General features: G+C 38.8%; 1 protein-coding gene across 5 annotated transcripts in view; it reads right to left on the bottom strand.

The window, feature by feature from the left end:
* The window catches only part of LOC109272337 (sodium channel protein type 1 subunit alpha), a 148,373-nt gene that overhangs the window by 117,853 nt on the left and 11,690 nt on the right, over positions 1 to 18,830 (bottom strand). For 3 of the 5 annotated variants that reach the window (XM_053908038.1, XM_053908048.1, XM_053908050.1), the window contains exon 1: positions 10,169 to 10,421. The exons of 1 other annotated variant lie outside the window; for it this stretch is intronic. The gene's annotated coding sequence lies outside the window, so the exon portion shown is untranslated. Of the gene's footprint in view, positions 1 to 9,350; positions 10,100 to 10,168; positions 10,422 to 18,830 lie in introns of those variants that run through there. One more of the 5 variants, XM_053908046.1, reaches the window with a different exon arrangement.

Here is an 18,830-nt window from a genome sequence, read left to right as displayed (position 1 = left end):
TCAGTCAGAGAAAGACAGATATATGATTTCACTCACATGTGGAATTTGAAAAATTTAACAGATGAACATAGGGGAAGGGAAGGAAAAATAAAATAAAAACAAAGAAGGAGGCAAACTATAAGAGGCTCTTAAATACAGAGAACAAACAGGGTCAATGGGATTGGGTTAAATGGGTGACAGGAATTAAGGAAGGTACTCTTCGGGATGAGCACTGGGTGTCATATGTAAAAGACAAATCACTGGGTTCTGCTCCTCAAACCAAAACTACACTGTATGTTAACTAACTTGAGAATAAAAAAAATGAAGCTCAAAACAGAGGATAAAACAGAATGCCTAAAAATGAAAAAGAGAGAGAGAGAGAGAGAGAGAGAGAGAGAGAGAGAAAGTAAAGGAGAATAAGATAAGGTTTGGTCCCAGGGGAGAGTAAGCTGGGATTCATTCTTTGTTATTACATAGGGAGTTTTATAGAGACCACCTTGTGTTTTCTTTTTTCCTTGCTTACTGATTTCTATTTCAGTTAACTATGTTCAAACTTCCTTGTTTGGAATTTCTTCAAAAGGTATTCTTGTCTTCATGCATACAGGTTGGTCTATAATCCTCTAAATGCCTTACATATTGGTGTGCAATCTTCCAGGCTCCTCAAATCACTGGAAACCTGAAACGCCAAGGTCCAGGTGTCACTGAAATATGGCATTCTAGACCTGAAACCAGTCTGTTGCCTCTTTGGTTTTGTACCAACACACTGACATACATAGCTCAAAATACCACTGGCCTTTTAAAATGGCATATCACATTCCAGGATAATACAAAAACTGCTGCCTGGTAGCATTTGTCAAGTCTCAAAGTAACTCTTTCCAGGATTTTCAAATCTGTTGAATTTCTTAGATTGAAATATTTTATGCAACAGCATTCTCTTAGTTTTTTTTCACCTCTATAAATATGTAATTGGAAATCCTGAACTTTGGTTTCTTTTCATTATTCTATATTTCTCGTTGATTTTAAAATTCTTAATATTTGCTTAAAAATAATCTGGATATTGTCATCTAAGATTTACCATTAACTATCTCTTCTTCACATGGGTTCTTCCCACTACACTCTCCACACAAATAATTCCACATCTCCAAATGCAACGCATACTGATAATGACCCACATTGCTCCTCTGTGTCCTCTGGCTCAATAGTGTACATTGTTAATGTATTCTTATCATTATTCTATTTGATAATCTTATAAACTGATTTTGCCAGTTTGATGAGTTTTATTTGAAAGAATTTAAAAATTCATCTACAAACTGCACAAGTATTTACAGGGTTTTTTTTTTTTTTTTTGGTTTGCTTTTTTTTTTAAGGTTTATTTATTCATTTTTGAGAGAGAGAGCACAAACTGGGGGAGCAGAGAGAGAGGGAGGCACAGAATCCCAAGCAGGCTCCAGGCCCTGAGCTGTCAGCACAGAGCCTGATGCGGGGCTCTAACCCACAAACCTCAAGATCATGACCTGAGCAGAAGTCAGACGCTTAACCAACTGAGCCACCCAGGTGCCCCCGGTTTGCTTTTAATGTTCTCAATCTGAGGTCAATTTTTACTAAAACAATCCATTACAAATGGTAGGTGTGTCATAAATATAAGATGACTTTCCTAAAATTTTGCTGAATTCTAAAGGGAGAAGTGAGAGTACTAAATTACACAATTTTTAGAACAACACTCCTTTGACATTTAAGGCTAACTTTATGTTAGGCCACTTCCCAAAGCTCATCCATTGTTACAAAATTTGCAAATTACTAATTTTATTATAGAGAGTTTGTGAGCTGCTAAAATATTCAAACATTCAACTGTTTCCTTACTAACTTTACGTTGAGTTTACTGTTTTGATTACACATACAGTAAAGATCTTTATACAAAATAGATTTACCCAAATCCATCAGAAAAATAATGGATGCTAACTTTTACTCTGGGTTTTAAAGCAACAAAATGCTAATTTTAGAGAATTTTGTACAAAAAACACTTTGGCATATAAAATAAATAATTAATAGTCATAATTTTGCTTGTGTAGAAAAGAATCATTTTATCATCTTTACTCTTTTATATTTTCCTTCTTGCTTTATGTAATGAGCATGTATTACTTTTGTTATAAGAAAAATAAGAAATAATATTCTACTTTTTGTTTGAATTTATAGGGGTGCCTGGGGTGGCTCAGTTGGTTAAGTATCTGACTCTTGATTTGGTCATGATCTCACGGTTTGTGAGTCTGAGCCCCATGTCGGGCTCTGCACTGACAGTGTAGGGCCTGCTTGGGACTCTCTCTTTTTCTCTCTCTCTCTGCCTCTCCCCTGCTCACTCTCTCTCTTTCAAAAGTAAATGTATAAACTTAAAAAAATCAATTTAAACTTTAAAAAAATTACAAAGAAGAAAGTAGAAATCAGAATCCCATAGATGACAGATAACTATTAAATTCTTTCCAGTTGTTCTTTTCCTAAGTAAAAACACTGCTGCTTTTTGTTTTTCATTACTGAGCTCCTACTAGATATATATGTTTGTATGCTACTTTTTATGTACCCATTAGATCCTGAGCAATTTTGCAAAGAAGTAAACATTCCTGAAACAACATGCTTAATGGCTTCATAAAATCTCATTATTTGTAAGGACCATGGTTTATTTAACCATTTCTCGAACATTGTGTATGTAGACAGTTTTCAGGTTTGTTGGGGTAGAATTACTCTTCTTAACCAAGGAATAATTTGGTATGACTGTTAGTCAAAGGTCCCAGTTCACCCTTAACTAAGGCGATCAGATTTATAATCCAGACTTGAATAACCAGATGCTTACTTCCTAGAATTTTAATTAAAAATTTTTTTTTATTTACATGTATTTATTTTTGAGAGACAGAGCACAAGTGAGAAGGGGCAGAAAGAGAGGGAGACACAGAATCTGAAGCAGGCTCCAGGCTCTGAGCTGTTAGCACAGAGCTCAATGTGGGGCTTAAACTCACAAACCATGAAATAATTACCTGAGCCGAAGCCAGACGCTTAACTGACTGAGCCACCCAGGAACCCCCTAGAATTTTAATTTTTAATCCAAATTACCAAAAAAAAAAAAAAAGCCTGAAGTAGCTAAACGAATTCATCCTAGGAGACAACAGCACCTTGCAGAAACCACCAAAAAGTCCAAAGTAAGGGCTATCTGACTGTCATGACCTCCCCTACTCTTGTCATTTCCAGTCTAGACTCCTCAACTCCTCCTCAACTCTGTGAGCTGTACTAACTTTCTAAGGGAATACTTTTATACTTAAATTAATCTCAGTCTCAGTTGCTCAGTTGCACTTTGACATTAATTATTTTATTTATAAATTCTTCATTGATTTCTAATTTTTATATCCTTTTGTGTCACTTTTGTCACTGAAACAAATAAGAGCCTCAGCTAAGTAAACTTCTCATAGATTATGAAAGCACACATGAGATTATAGGCACACAAGATTAATCAACATCACCACTCTTTCTGCCCACTTTGTTATCCATCATTACCTCTTTAAATAGAAACCTAATTAATTTCCTTTATTGGACTATTAATACCTATACAGACAACTCCTCATTATCCTGTGGAAGAAGGTTATGAATAATGAAAACTCACCATTAGTATAACAACAATTTTATCAACAACAATGTCTTACGAGTTTCTATCTTCTTTGCTCATTGTTTTAGCAGTCATTAGTATAGTCAGAGAAAACTGCTATGGGCTGAATTGTGTCCCCCTCAAAATTCATACGTGGAAGCCCTAACCCATAGAACCTCAGAATGTGACTGTATTGGAGACTAAGTTAAGATGAGGTTGTTAGGGTGGTCTCTATTACAATTTGACTGGTGTCCTCATAAGAAGAGGGAATCTGGACACAGAAAGAGATGCCAGGGAAGCATACACACAAAGAAAAAACTGTGTGGGGACACAAAGAGAAGGCTACCAGCAGCAAGTCAAGGGGAGAAGACTCAGAAAAAAAAACCAAACCTGAGAACACCTTGAACTTGGACTCCTAGCCTTCAGAACTGTGAGAAATAAATTTCTATTGCCCAGTCTGTGGTATTTTGTTATGGAAGCTCTAGTAAACCAGTACAACAACCAACCCTATTTGGATGACACTCCTCTATTTCAAGTTCAATGGTTCCCTCAATGGTGTTTATGAAAAAAAGGAGACAAGCAACATATATTATAAAGAACATACGTGATGTTTGCATAAGTTTGGGAGAGTATGTGCAATAGTAGAGATGTTTCTTAGAAATTACTAATAATCTTTCTGCAAAAACATTAGCTCATTACTCCTTACCTCCTTAAATTTCCAGTAGAGTCACAAATGAATACGCTATCAGTTATAAGAAAAATTTTGACAGGAAGTTAGGTTAAGAAAGTGTTTACTGTTATAGGTATGTGGGCCAATTTTCATATACTTAAAGTTGTATGGATTCTCAAAAAGGGAGAATCTCATTGCTCTTTTCTTAAAGAAAAAAGACATCGACAACACCCAATATATGCAATAACTGACACTAAAGACACAGATGTACATAAAATATAGCACCAGCAAGATTAACGTGACAATTCAATGGGGGAACAATAGTCTTTTCCACAATCTGAGGTCAAACACTTGGTTCCTGGACCTGTTTTGAAAACATAGACAGAACTATGGTTGTATTAGTTGCATTATTAACTTAGCTCCACATTCTGTTTTGTTCCCTACTTAAGTATGTTTTATGCACCTCTTAACCTCATGCATGATCAGTCAATAACTTTGCCTTTTTGTCCCTACTCCCTGTTTATACATTGATTGTGGAAACCTAATGGTTTCCTAAAGGGTATATTTGTCTTGAAAGTATCTGACATCTAATCATACCAAATCCCAAATGCCACCTCATTGTCCAGAAGAATGCTTACCTCCAGATTATTTCAAGCCCTCCCCCCAGCTCAAGGTTTCAAGGAACCCCTCACCCCCCTCTCATGTATTTACCTCTTTCCCCAAACATATATAAGCTGTCCGGAGACTCAACAGGGGCAAGCAATTTTGGGAATGATCTCCTGCTTTCTCATTGATCTGCCCTTCTGATAATAAAACTTTCTTTGCTTCAAAACCCATGCCTCAGATGTTGGCCTACTGCGTATCGGGTGCACGGACAAGTTGAAATTCAGTAAGAAACTAGTGCTGGACAACTGGATATCAACATGCAGAAGAATGAAGTTGGACTCCTGCCTCACAGTATTTATAAAGATGGACTGAAAATGAATCACAGGTATCAATGTAAAAGTTAAAACTACCAATAGAATAGAAAAAAAGAAGTAAATTGTCATGACCTTGGCTTAGGTGATGGTTTCATATATATGACATGAGAAGCACAAATGACAAAAGAAAACATTAAAGCCAAAAATTATAGATGCTTTCATCAAAGTTCAAGCTAAAGTTGTAGGTGGGGGGCACCAAAGGAGGAGAAGGCCCTAAGAGATGGAAAGGACTTTTTACCACTGACAGGGTTAGAAGCAAGGTTCATTCTAAGAGAGAATTTCACACTTGCTAGAGAGAAATTACAATGTTTGTAGGTAACTGAGAGGGAGTGGGAGCAAACAGGCAAGAGATATAAAAAGATAAACTATTAGAATGTGAATTCTGAAGCAATAAACACATAATAAAGCATTTAATACAGATAAAAATGAAAGCTGATGTTGATATTTTACCATATTATTTTGAGATCCTGTTAATTCATTTGCAAAAAAAAGATTTGTTCAAACACCTCTGGGTGCCTACTATGTCCTGACCAACCTAGGGAATGACAGACTGGTTTCCATCCTTATCATCAGCCCACACCTCCCAAATTTAGCCATTTCAGGGGAAAGTGCTGAAGTGTAAGCAAGGACTGGATGCCTGGGGCTTTTTTTTTTCTTTTTCATTTTAACTAATTATTTGCTGCCACCTAACCAATAATCTCAAAGAGATTTTTCTTAAAGTTTTTTAATGTTTATTATTTATTTAGCTTCGCGTGCACAAGCAAGTGGGGGTGGGGCAGAGAGAGAGCGGGACACAGAATCTGAGCAGGCTCCAGGCTCTGAGCCATCAGCACAGAACCCAACATGGGGCTCGAACCCACGAACTGTGAGATCATGAGATCATGACCTGAGCCGAAGTGGGACACTCAACCAACTGAGCCACTCAGGCGTCTCTCAAACATTTAGTGTTTTTAAACATTTAAAAAGCCAATTTCACTGCATTCTAGGAAACACAGCATTTTTCACAGAACTTTACAAATTGTTAAAAAAAAATTTGTGTGTAAAAATGAGTGGTTTAGGTTTGTTTTGTGTTTTTTTTAACCAGTAATTTCTCACCAGTAAATATGCAACTTAAATTTACTTGATATTGATATTGTTCCTCAGTTTGTTTTTATTTTTTTTATTTTTTTTTAACGTTTATTTATTTTATTTTTGAGACAGAGAGAGACAAAGCATGAACGGGGGAGGGTCAGAGAGAGGGAGACACAGAATCTGAAACAGGCTCCAGGCTCTGAGCTGTCAGCACAGAGCCTGATGCGGGGCTCGAACTCATGGACCGCGAGATCATGACCTGAGCCGAAGTCAGCAGCTTAACTGACTGAGCCACCCAGGAGCCCCCCTCAGTTTGTTTTTATAAAAGCCAGCAACAACGAGGGCCCTAAGCAGGGCTCCCCAGATCTGGCTGGTCATCTGTGTGGCCCCATTTCCTTCCATTTCTTCTACTCTCTGGATTCCTAATAAGGTGGATGCCAATTCTTACACCTGTGAGACACCGTGTCCTTGGGGAAATTTATGTTTTCTCCCTTCTCTCAGCCCTGAACACTAGACTGAAGACATCATGTGGGCAGAGATTTTGTCTTATTCACCATATTCCTGTATCTAGGATACAGACTGTCCTGTACTACAGGAGGGCACAACATTTTTTCCAATGAATGAATGTAGCACATTTAGGGAATTATTCTAAATCAACGTATATGAAATTGTGACATGTAGTTAAGCAGATGAATTACAGCTGCCCTCTACAGATTGCACTACCTGAGTCCTGATTATCTGGGCTCAGTCATAGTTCTGCCATCACACAGGTGATCAGGGGTGCTCAAAAGAATAGACCACAGTCAGCCTGTTTGGGTTTGTTTGGGCTCTGCCACTGATTGTCTCCCCAGGGGCAAGTTAATTGGTTTCCTTATCCATAAATTGGTGATTAATAATAGTACCTATCTCATAGATTGAGTGGGAATATATTTGTAAAATTCTGCTCAGAATAGTGGCTGGGATGGAGTAAATGCTATGCATCTTTGCTAAAGAAAATAATTAATAAATGGAAACTAGGAACGTGGACAAAGGAAAAAGTTGGAAAAGCACAGTTAGAGGCAGTTTTGGGGAAATTTGGTTTAATTGTTTCTTTTTTTTTTTTGAACACAGTTGCTCTGAGAATAAATCTCTTCATCACCCCCTACCCTTCACCAGTATAATCTAGTATAAATTAGCACTCACCAGTATAATCTAAACTGAGCTGTGAAACAGGCTTACTTGACTAATCAGAATTTTCAAAGGGTAGTCATTACTTCACAAATCACAGCCCCATTGACCCTGACATTGAAGACAGCAAAAGGATCAATAGCTGATTCTCAATACCTGTCCACCAACCCCTGTACTCTTTCTTCTCCCCTCCCCCTTTCAAGATAGCTATTTACCTGGGAGGAAGTGATGGGTTCAGCCTCTTCAACTACCCAGGAGGAAAATAAAACCTTGTACCACATCCCCCCCAACCCTGGCTAAATTTTGGAGGGGTGCTTTCAGGTGTCAGGCTCACACCAATATAAATGCATGAGGACTGCCCAGTCTGTGAAGTCCTAGGGGTAAGTCCAAACAAGCCCCAGATTTTTCCCTTCCTTGTCTGCAACACATACAGAAGATGCTCTTAATGTTTTTTTCTCTCAGAATCTCTGGGTTCCCTGACAGTGCCTTCTGTACAAAGAACCAGAATGTTTCTTACTGGATTCCTCTATTGAGATTCTAGAGTTTTCATTGCCTTATTGGTGGCAATAAAGTTTACTTATAGGTCTCTAGTCTGTCCCTTTGCCCCTGGTATTTCTAGCTGCTAATGGAGAATCCTGGCCGAGATCCCCTGTGCCTTCTTGGATACTGTATAATTAATTAGGCCTCCAATTGTCCCTTCCCTTCCCCTCTCAAGGATGGAGAAACCCTCTAGCCCATGCCTTAAAGGGAAACTGCCCTAATAAATGAGTCTCCAGATACCAAATTTCCCAGCAAGAAGGGGCCATATAAACAGAGACTATAAGTATTGGCGGCAGAATCCAATGTATTAATTACTTTTACTAGTAGGAGCGTCCCGGATACCTTGGCTGCCTAAAAACATATTTGAAAAGCCAGACCAACGATATAAGGAGGGAAGAAAAAAAAAAGCCATACAAAGGAGTTGCAGTGAGTTTAATGAAAACTAACTCCATTACTGGGTTCATGTGATATAACCAGCCACTGGGCTCTGTTCTAGAGGTTTAAAATGTTACCTCACCCTCTCCACGAAATTGTTTTCCCGTAAATCTCTGTGGCCATCCATTCCTGTCTACACATTATGTTCCTAAAATAGACACCATCTAAAAATCTCTTCAAGGAGCTTTGTGAAGGAAGGCCTAAATTGCAACACTGCTCCTACAAGAGGGATGCACTGGTTTCATAGCAATTACAAGCAACAGCAACAAAGGAGAGGTTTAAAGTTTTTCACCCTAGTTATTCTTCTTCCAACATGCCCAGATGAGGGGTAAAGTGTCAGGTGTCCACTGTATGTGCAGAAGTCCCAAGCTGCATCACCCTGGAGGGTCAGGTCTTGCAGCAAATAGGAAAGGTAAGCTACCCACTGCTCCCTGGACGGGAGAAACTAAAGCAGGAATCACCAACCTCAGCATGGAATTTTCCTATTTCTGTTCGGCATCATCCTCTTGGGATGCTTTAAAGTGCTTTATGGAGAAATATGTCCTGTTACTACACTAGCGCATCAGAAATACCACTTGAACCTGTAAATCCACATAAAAAGAAGCCACATTTTATAGGTGTGATAGCAACAGTGTTGGCAATTTGCAAGTTTGCCATTGCATCTCAGAAAATATTTAGTCACATGCACGTAGAGACAGAGCATTACCCTGCTTTGGCTTTAATTGTTTCACGGGACACGTGAAAAAGCACCTGCAACCACTCTCTTTGGACTGATTTGCTACAGAGAAGTGACAATTTTCAGTGAGTAACTGCAGAGAGCAAAAAGACATATGAGAAGTAAACGTGTCGGGGAGGTGGGGGGAGCTGGTCTTTAAACACATACCTCAAACAGGTAGGAGAGAGGGAATCCATGATAACAAAGGCGTTTGAAAAGCCTCACGTCCACCCAGAGACATTTCTTGTGCAGTTTGGAAAAGCAAGCCGGTTTGCTCACGGGGAACCGAACAGCATCTGCAGTATCACTGCCGATCGTGACCTCTGTCTAATTAAAAGTAACTCGGTGTTTCCTGTTTGGCATTCCACAGAAGGGACTCGTTCCCACTTCCCTCCAGCTCCTTTGGTGGCGCGGTTCGATCCGAGTTAGGGGGAATACATCATTGTTCCTTTCTTGCCCAAGCCCAGCCTCTGCCCGAGGAGGCTGAACACCCCTGCAGTGCTAGCTAGGCTCCAGCAGCAGTCCCGCCGCCTTCTTCCTTCCTGTGGGGCTAACGCTGAGATCTAATTTTTGCTCCATCCTTAGGAACAATATGACCTCTATTCACAGCTAGCTAGTCCAGTTCTACAGCACGGGTGAAGGAGGGGGTTTCAAAAAGGAGACCTTGAATAGACTGAAGGCAAGCAAAGGCAGGAAGAAACTGGCCAGGTTCCAAGCTATTTCAGGCCAAAGAATCCCATCTTGTATCAAGATGCTGACTGCAAAACAAACCTGAATTCAGTTCGTGGAAGGTGGAGAGAAGAGGGGGAGGGGAAGGGGAGGAGAAGGGGAGGAGAAGAGAGGGAGGAGGGGGACCGTTGGTCCGAAATCACATACAAAAATGGACTTCCTGCTCAGCCCAAACTGTATATCCTCGGGCTCTCTTTCCACCGGAATAACTGGAATGAGTATGACTAAGATCGCAACGAAACAACCAGATGGCTTACCTGATAAAAAGGAAAATTACCCATCTGCAACGAGGAACAGCATCTCCCAAAGACCAGATGATATAACAACGTGCCTTCAGCTGCAGTTCAGATTCCTTCTTGCAAAAGGTAACAAGTATTTACAAGGGCTGCAGTCTCACTGAGGCAGGACACACATACACGAACACACACACACGCACACATACACACATGCACCAGAGACCTCTGCAGTATCCTCTCGGCTTCATCCTCGCCTCACTCTATGGTACCTAATACAAATCAGCAAATAGCTTGTTTAAAAAAAAAAAAAAAAAAAAAAAGTGGAGGGAGCACCTTACATTATATCGCCATCTAGTGGCCCAACACTAAATATTTTCTTACCAGCCAGATTTAGGTGCTCTTTCTCAACCTCTTTTCTGTTTCCTTCTTTCCCTTCTTCCCTGTGGATCTCATTATTAACTTCCTCTTGTTACTCCTTCATTTCCAGTTGGTCTGTCATATCAAACCCCTAATGACTCAAAGATGAGAAAGTTTAAAAGTAGATACAACTATCTTCAAGCATAGCCAATAACTTGTGTTGCTTTTGCATTTTACTTTTGCTTAAAAGTGTTACTTTATTCTCACTATGAAATCATTGCTATCTTAATGAATTACATAATTTGCAAATAAAGTTTTGTCTTCTTATTCCACCAGTAGACAATTGGGTGGCCCTTTATTTATTGTCTAAGGCTTTACTTTGAAGATCTATTTGAAATTTTTCTCAGTTTTAATGCTGTGTTTAGTGGTGGGTCTGTTTTATAGTGAACAGCTCAGTGTGAGAAGATGTGAGTTTTACTTCAATTTCAACACTCATGAGCACATGCCTTTGAGCAAGTCCCTGAGCTTCTCCATAAAAACTTACATTTCCCCATCTTCATCTACATTTAGATGTTAAACTAGATTATCTTGCACCCTAAATGTCAGTGGTTTTATTATCTCTTACCACAATATGTTTCCCTGTCTTGTGAATTTGACCCAAAGTTTAATTACAACAACATGGTTTGGTAAGCAAATATATACATTTTGAATCAAATGAAGTAACACCTATTGGTAGAATTATAAAAGCCATATCCATCAGGTGTTCCCAAGACAATGGAACCTCCATGTGAAACTATTTGTAACTCTGGGAACTGAGAATAGAGCTTTCTATGTTATATACTGTACTTTAAAGCTGAAACAGTCTTTAACATTTGGTCATGTGTGAACTCACAATTAACTATGTGTATATTGGTAGTTTGCAGTAAATATTTCATCCTGGTTGTTTTCCACCGAACACACTTACTGTTACTATTGATAACTATCATTGCATGTGCTTTACCATTTATTAAATGATATCACCTTCAATATTTCATCCATCCATTCCTCACCAAAGAACAGTACATTAGTTACTGTTAATATTATTATATAAATAAATAAATAAAGTAAAAAAATAATATTATTATAACTATTCCTACTGTGCAGCTAAGAATTGTGAGGCTTTCTGAGCCTTATCAATAAGGCTCAAGGCCACACATAGCTTGCAAAGCAGTGAAACTGAGGCTATTGGTTCCAAAATCTATTGATCTTTGCAACATACCAAAAGTCCACCTTTTTTCCCATGTTCTAGAATCACAAGAATGTATTGTTTCTCTGTTCACAAAACATTTACTAGATCTTTTTTCAATAAATTACTTAGGGGTCCATCGCTCATCTATAAAAGAAAGAAATTGAGTAATCATTTCCTGTTCCATCTCAACAATTCTATATTTTCACAAAAGCCAATCAAGGTAGCATGAACACATTAACAGCATTTATTCAGCGTTCGGGAAATGGTGTCGTTCAGTCTCTGGTAGAGTCAGGGCAATGTTGACAGGAGCTGGAGGGACAGGTGACCAATATTTAGTAAATAATTACTAAGCTGTTGGAGCTGAAGAAGAAGTGGGAAGTATGTGAACTAACAGACAATATATTTTTTTTAAGTGTTAGGCTAACATATTTCATACGAACAGTGCTTATGGCTTAAACATACAGGCATACAAAATAAGAACACTATCGGCCACATGCTTTAATGCCTTCTAATTGTTTTCATAATGGTCAAGTTTTCGAGTGGCTGCTCACAGCCATCCTCTCCACCCTTCTCCCTCTCTGGTCCCCAGAGGTGAACCTGTGCTCCTAGCTACTGAGGACCTGAGCAGGGGAGGGTGTCTGGCCATCTGACCTAGTCAAACAGAGCTGCTACGTGGTGGCTGTGGGGGCTGGGCTTTGCTTGAAATGCACGCTCCAAACCAGGTGGAGCCAAGGTGCCCAGAGAAAGGAATCACGCAGGTGTGGAAGAAGTAGCGACAAAAGACGGAGCCAGAAAACTCACAATGACTTCCTGTTTCCCACTCGGTTCTTCCCAAGATCCACATACTTTCATGATTTGGGGTTGGTTCCGTGATAAACACAAATAAACTCCATTTTTGCTTAGTTGAACTTAGTTTCTGTTACTCTATGGAGTCCTAACCAGTTCCCTTGGGGCAGGAATCCAAATAGCCTAGCCCTTGAAAGCTATCAAATACTGCTTATATTCTAGGCATCGGACACTTCATTTCTTCAGGCACTTTTTCCAGATACTGAGGTTACATCATCGAATAAACCAGTTCAAAATCCCTCCATTAGCAGAGTTTCCTCTGACACATGGAAGGCTCACTACTTTCACTGCACACACCACACTCTTCCACCTCTGGGTCTTTGTTCAAAATTTTCACTTCTCTTGATGGATCTTCCCCGGACCCCCCTCACTCATACATGGAAAATTCTACCCAGGTTTTAGGCTACATATTCTTCCTTCTCTAATATCTTGCTTGTTTTCTCAGTAGGTAGGATCTTTTTTTCTTGTGTTAATTATAGAACGGCTTTACATTTTAAATTTGTGGAATATGGTTGTTTGTTAAATTGAAGGGATTGCACATAAGAGAATAAATGGCTGTTCTGATACGGACTCTGAAAAAAAAAAGGCCAGTATCCATTGTAAAAATACAAGGAGTATTTTTAATGACTAGCTCGTCATTCTGTATTGAAGACATTTCATTCATCATAGCTGAAGCAGTTTAACAACATTGGTAACTTTACATATTCTTCATATAAGCCTTGACATAAAGGCAAGATGTGAGATTTTTATTAAACTAGAGTAGTATACACTTAAAGTCCCATATTCATAAAAGTTGGCAAAAGATACATTAACATGAAACTTTATCTGTGCCAACTTTTAATACTATTGCATTGTCTCTTTTGACCTTATGCCGAGAGTTTTATGCACGTTTCTTATTCACCTCCCAGATTACAAACTCCCTGTGGAACCAGCTCCTTTTATTTACCTTTATGCAAGTTAATTTATCGAGATCTAATTTTCTCTTTTTCGCTGTTATGTTTCCAGTTTCAAAGAAAGAAAGGATAATTTCCCTCCTTTCCCTCCCACCTTTAATGTTAGCCATTCTAGGAGGTCCTAAGCAAACATGTCTCAGAAGGAAGAAGAATGTACTGGCCGTTTCCTATGTGACAATACTTCTACCTGTGACTGCACGGCCTTGCTCACCTGCCCAGAGGCTTAGGCTGTGCCTTTCCTATGAGACTTTCTCACAAAGGAAAGAGAATGAGAGCATAAGATGTCCTTCAGTCTCTGCCTTGTTCTCTCTGTCACGAGAATTTGATCATGACTTTGGTACAGCTCCGTGGGGGACTAACAGAGCAGTTCACTGCTCAGTGTGCCATTAAGAGAAGGGAATGCTGTAATGGGACATCGGGCTGTCAGGACATTGTGGGTATTAAACAGGAAGAGTGGTCACTCAGATGGAAAATGCTGCACAGGGTCTTGTCCTCCGTCAGTTCCAAGATAGATGGGGGACCTTCCTACTGTGATTAGAACTTTGACAGCGTGAGGGGAGAGCTCAGCATCAGAAGGCTAAAGAATCAGTGTGATTAATACTGGAATGTTATTTAGTATCTTCTTGCATAGAAAATAAAGGGAAATTTTTTTCCTCACAACATTCTGCCTGATGCCCATCTCTTGGAGTTCTGAACCTTTTCATTAGCTGCCTCATAAAAAGAGTTAATTAATTCTTTATTAATTTGAGGCTCGGCAGGGAGAAGGAGCTCATCCTTGGTCTTTGGTACAAAATTTCCCAAAATGATGGTCAAATCATTTTGTTCTGAATTGTGGACTCGCTCACTCAGAATTATAAGTGACATTTGAGTTTTAAAGCAGAAAATGTGTATAGATCCTTCTGTGATTTGTTTGGGAATCTAGGCTCACTGAGTGTCATGAAGCTGGGTCCTCCCTGAAGGCAAGGGATAGGGATACTGGTGTCTGGAGTTAAACCTGTGAAGTGGTCTGACCTTGGGAGGTGTCTCAGAGGATATAATAGTGATGCCACACAGGCTGGTGGGTGAAGGCAAGCCTGACAGAATGGTGATTCCCATACCCATAGCCTATGCCAGAATCGGAATTTAAACCCAGGCTTCAGGATTCTAAATCCACAGGACCACTGTATCATTACCTGGCTTTGCCACCATGTGACTGGAAAATAGAACTCAGCTAAAGAACAGTATTGATGTGATTCCACAGTAAACATAATTTACCACTTCAGGACTTTGCTTTTAGATGTGGATCCCCCAGTAGTGTGTAAATATATATATTATTATGCAAACATTTACTACTAATTCCTTGCTTTCCCCCAAGCATTTACTAATACAGTGCCTTAAGAGGACATCATTTTAGAAACAGAAACTGTTTGCTAGCAGAAAATAATAAACTCTTTACATTTCAGGTTAATTTGTCCTTCTGAAAATAAGCCAAAAACGAGTATAGAATGTACCTGCAATCAGATAAATAAATGCAGAAACTGCCATTTAGATCCATCTTTTAGGGGCCATAGCCAACCAGTTTTTCAGCAAGTTTAAAGTACAATTCTTTTTAATTAAGTTTATTTATTTTGAGAGAAAGAACACATACGCACATCAGAGGAGGAGGGGAAGAGAGAGAGAGAGAGAGAGCGCAAATCCCATGCAGGCTCTGTGCTGTCAGCACAGAGGGTGACTCAGGGCTCAATCTCATGAACCATGAGATCATGACCTGAGCTAAAATCAAGAGCTGGACACTTAACCAACTGAGCCACCCCTGTACCCCTAAAGTTACAATTTCTTGATAGCACAGAATTGGCCTATTGGTTTTAGAATATCTTGTAGATACTAGAAGGTAAACATTTGAAACTATGGTAAAGTCCATACACCCCACCAAGGAAAAGAAAGAAAGAAAGAAAGAAAGAAAGAAAGAAAGAAAGAAAGAAAGAAAGAGAGAGAGAGAAAGAAAGAGGAAGAAGGAAAATCAGCTATTTTTTCTTTTTTTTTTTAAATTTTTTTTTAACGTTTATTTATTTTTGAGACAGAGAGAGACAGAGCATGAACGGGGGAGGGTCAGAGAGAGGGAGACACAGAATCTGAAACAGGCTCCAGGCTCCGGAGCTGTCAGCACAGAGCCCGACGCGGGGCTTGAACTCACCAACCGTGAGATCCTGACCTGAGCCGAAGTCAGCCGCTCAACCAACTGAGCCACCCAGGCGCCCCATATTTTTTCAAACATGATATAAAAATATTTGAGGCCCCCTATTGGAAATTACTGAATCAAAGCTGTTATAGATTTGTGATTTTTCCACTCATAGATCGTCATTTTAAAAATCACTGACGATATATTGAGCTTAAATAATTGGAATTGTTTTTCTTACTGATTCTATTCTAAAATGTTTCTCAAGGGGGCGCCTGGGTGGCTCAGTCAGTTAACAGCTTCTGACTCCTGGTTTCAGCTCAAGGTCATGACCTCACGGATTGTGAGGTCAAGTCCCACATCAGGCAGGGCTCTGTACTAACAGTGTGGAGCCAGCTTGGAATTTTCTCTCTTACTCTCTCTCTCTGCCCCTCCCCTCCTCGCTCTTTCTGTTTCTCTCTCAAAAATAAATAAATAAACTTAACATGTTTTAAAAAATGTTTCTCAAGTAGCTAGAACCAGTTCCAGAAATGCATTTAAAATTTTATAAAAAGTTTCTAAGAAGTCACTAAAATTACTTCTGATTCTCTTTCTTTCTGGTAGTAAAGGAAAATGAATAGTCAGGTTTGTTTTTGTTGTTTTGTTTTGACCTCACCACAGTGCTATGTTTTATTTTATTTTTTTAATGTTTATTTATTTTGAGAGAGAGCAAAGGGGGAGGGGCAGAAAGAAAGAGAGAGAGAGAGCAAGAATTCCAAGCAGGCTCTGTGCCACCAGTGCAGAGCCAGATGCGGGGCTTGAACTCACAAACTGTGCGATCATGACCTGAACTGAAACAAAGAGGTGGACGCTTAACTGACTGAACTACCCAGGCACACCCCTACCTTCTTTCTTTCTTTCTTTTTTTTTTAATGTCATAGTGCTGTATTTTAAAGTGAGAGAGAGAGGAAGGGAGGTTGTGGGATCATGAGGGAGGTCCTCAGATGATGCTCCAGTCTCCCCATGCCTTCTCTTACCATTCCACCCAAAGTAATGAAAGCCAGAATTTAATTATAAATCCACAGATGACCATTTCCAGGGATGCAGTTACTTCTTGTTGGAAGATTCACTGCAATTTTCTTTTAATTACATAGGCAGCCGTTGGTGTTGGAGAAGCAAACAATGGTATTCCAAAACCAAATAAATAGGTTTTATGGGCAAGACACAGTAATACAAACATAATTTCTTGAAAGGGAATTAAATAGATGAATGTAAAGCATTTGATGAGGTCAGCATTGCAACATTAGTTCAAAAGTATATTAAATCACAAAATTACTTTTTGTCACTTCATATAATATTGTTCTTTCTCTGTTATATAACCATTCAAGCAAGGTTTTTAAAAATTACTTTAGTCCTCTATGAATTTTTAGTTTTAAATCCTTTATTATTTGGGGCCCTGGGTTATTTTTGGTCTTTCTCCTTCTGCTAAAATGTAAGAGGGCATTGACAATATTTACTGAGGATGACATCAGTATCATTTCTCATAACAACAAACCCTTTGTCTTTCACCAAATAAGCCAGGAGCCATCACATCCTTAATACTTTGCTTTCTTCCTTTCCTCTTTGACCACATCACCCTCCACCCTCTACTGGGCACCTCCCTCCTTGACTCTGTCCCCTATTCTCTTTGAAAGCAAGAACTTCATCTCGTTTCTTATTTTATTTCCAAACCTACTACAGTGTTTTTGGTTGAATTAAAGTACTTTCTAAAGGTGCACAGATGGCATCTCCTGAGTACTAATGAATCAAAATTCCAGAATGAAATTCCACTAAGATTTATAGGCAGGATAAAACAACTTTTAAAATCACATTAAACAGAACATCAGTTGACTCAAATCTTTACCACTGCTTCACAGATAGGCTTGTGCTGATCCTTGAGGAATTGTGGCATTGGAAAGTTCTCAGAGATCATCTAGACAAGGGTTCTTATTTTGGATAGAAGGAATGATGTCAGGAGGAGAGACAATGACTTGTCCAAGGTCACATAGCTAGTTTTATACCACAAAAGTCCATTCAAATTTTTTCCACTGTCTAACTATGAAGGAGATTAATATTGAGTAGGTGCATCAGCACATAAGGAGCAAAATGGAAGTAAGTGGAGTATTTCTAGATACGCCACAATTGATTTTCACTCATGCTTTGACAGAGAGATGGATGTGATGGTGTGTATGATTGCAGTTACTGTTTAAGAAGGTGATGGACTAACCAACATTGGTTTTAGCAAAGGATAGAGAAAGTGACCGTCCTTCAGTCTAGCTCCACATGCTGATCTTAAATATTAACCACAAAATGTTCAAGCTCAAGGGCATGAGCACCAGATACTCAGTGTAACACTGACAGCTTTCAGGAATGCAGGTCCGAAAAGAGGTCCAGGAAATATCCAGGAAGCAAATGATCTTGAAGTTCTATAATTTCTTTGTAAAGCTAAAATGCAATCTAAAAATATTTTTCTGTTTCTTTAGTCTCATAAACCATATTTATATGGCCATTAACTTTTGTGTATTGAAACAAAATTTAATGTTTCACATGCCTGAGTTTTTATGCCTCTTTCTTTAAATACATAAAAGCTTCATAAAGCTTTGGCTCTTAAAACAAGATCAAAGTACATCCCAATATTTAAAGCATTATGTTTAGATCTATTGCCACAGTAGGATAAAAAGGGAAAAGAAATATCAATGTAAATAAAGAAAGTACCTGAGCAATATAAAAACTAAGTTACTGTGTTGGGTTCTATTTTGTGCTTACATGTGCTCTTTCCCTTCCCTTAGATCAATTAAACATTTGCCTGACCTATTTCATATAGCAGTTTCCCCCCTTTGCCAAGAAAAGTTAGTTACAGCTAATGCTAAGAAAAATATGGTTGGTTACTTATTGGAACCACAATACCAGTTTGCCATTTTAATACATCACTTGTCCATGTATTGAAGAGCTTTAATTAGATTTTCTTTTATGAAGACGTCTTTCTTTACACTAAAAGAAATAGCTAATATTTATGAAGACAACTCTTTATTTACAAAATCAAACTGAACTTTGCCATAACTTAGCATAATCAAACATGTAGTTCCTCTTTCCCTGAAGGATTTTTACCAACGTCTTTTTCCTTTC

The sequence above is a fragment of the Panthera pardus genome, unplaced genomic scaffold (assembly GCF_024362965.1).
Source record: "Panthera pardus isolate Hobbes unplaced genomic scaffold, ASM2436296v1 HiC_scaffold_10, whole genome shotgun sequence".
Lineage (NCBI taxonomy): Eukaryota > Metazoa > Chordata > Mammalia > Carnivora > Felidae > Panthera > Panthera pardus.
The sequence above is the reverse complement of the archived record's forward strand: the minus strand, read 5'-3'. Positions and strand labels throughout refer to the sequence as shown.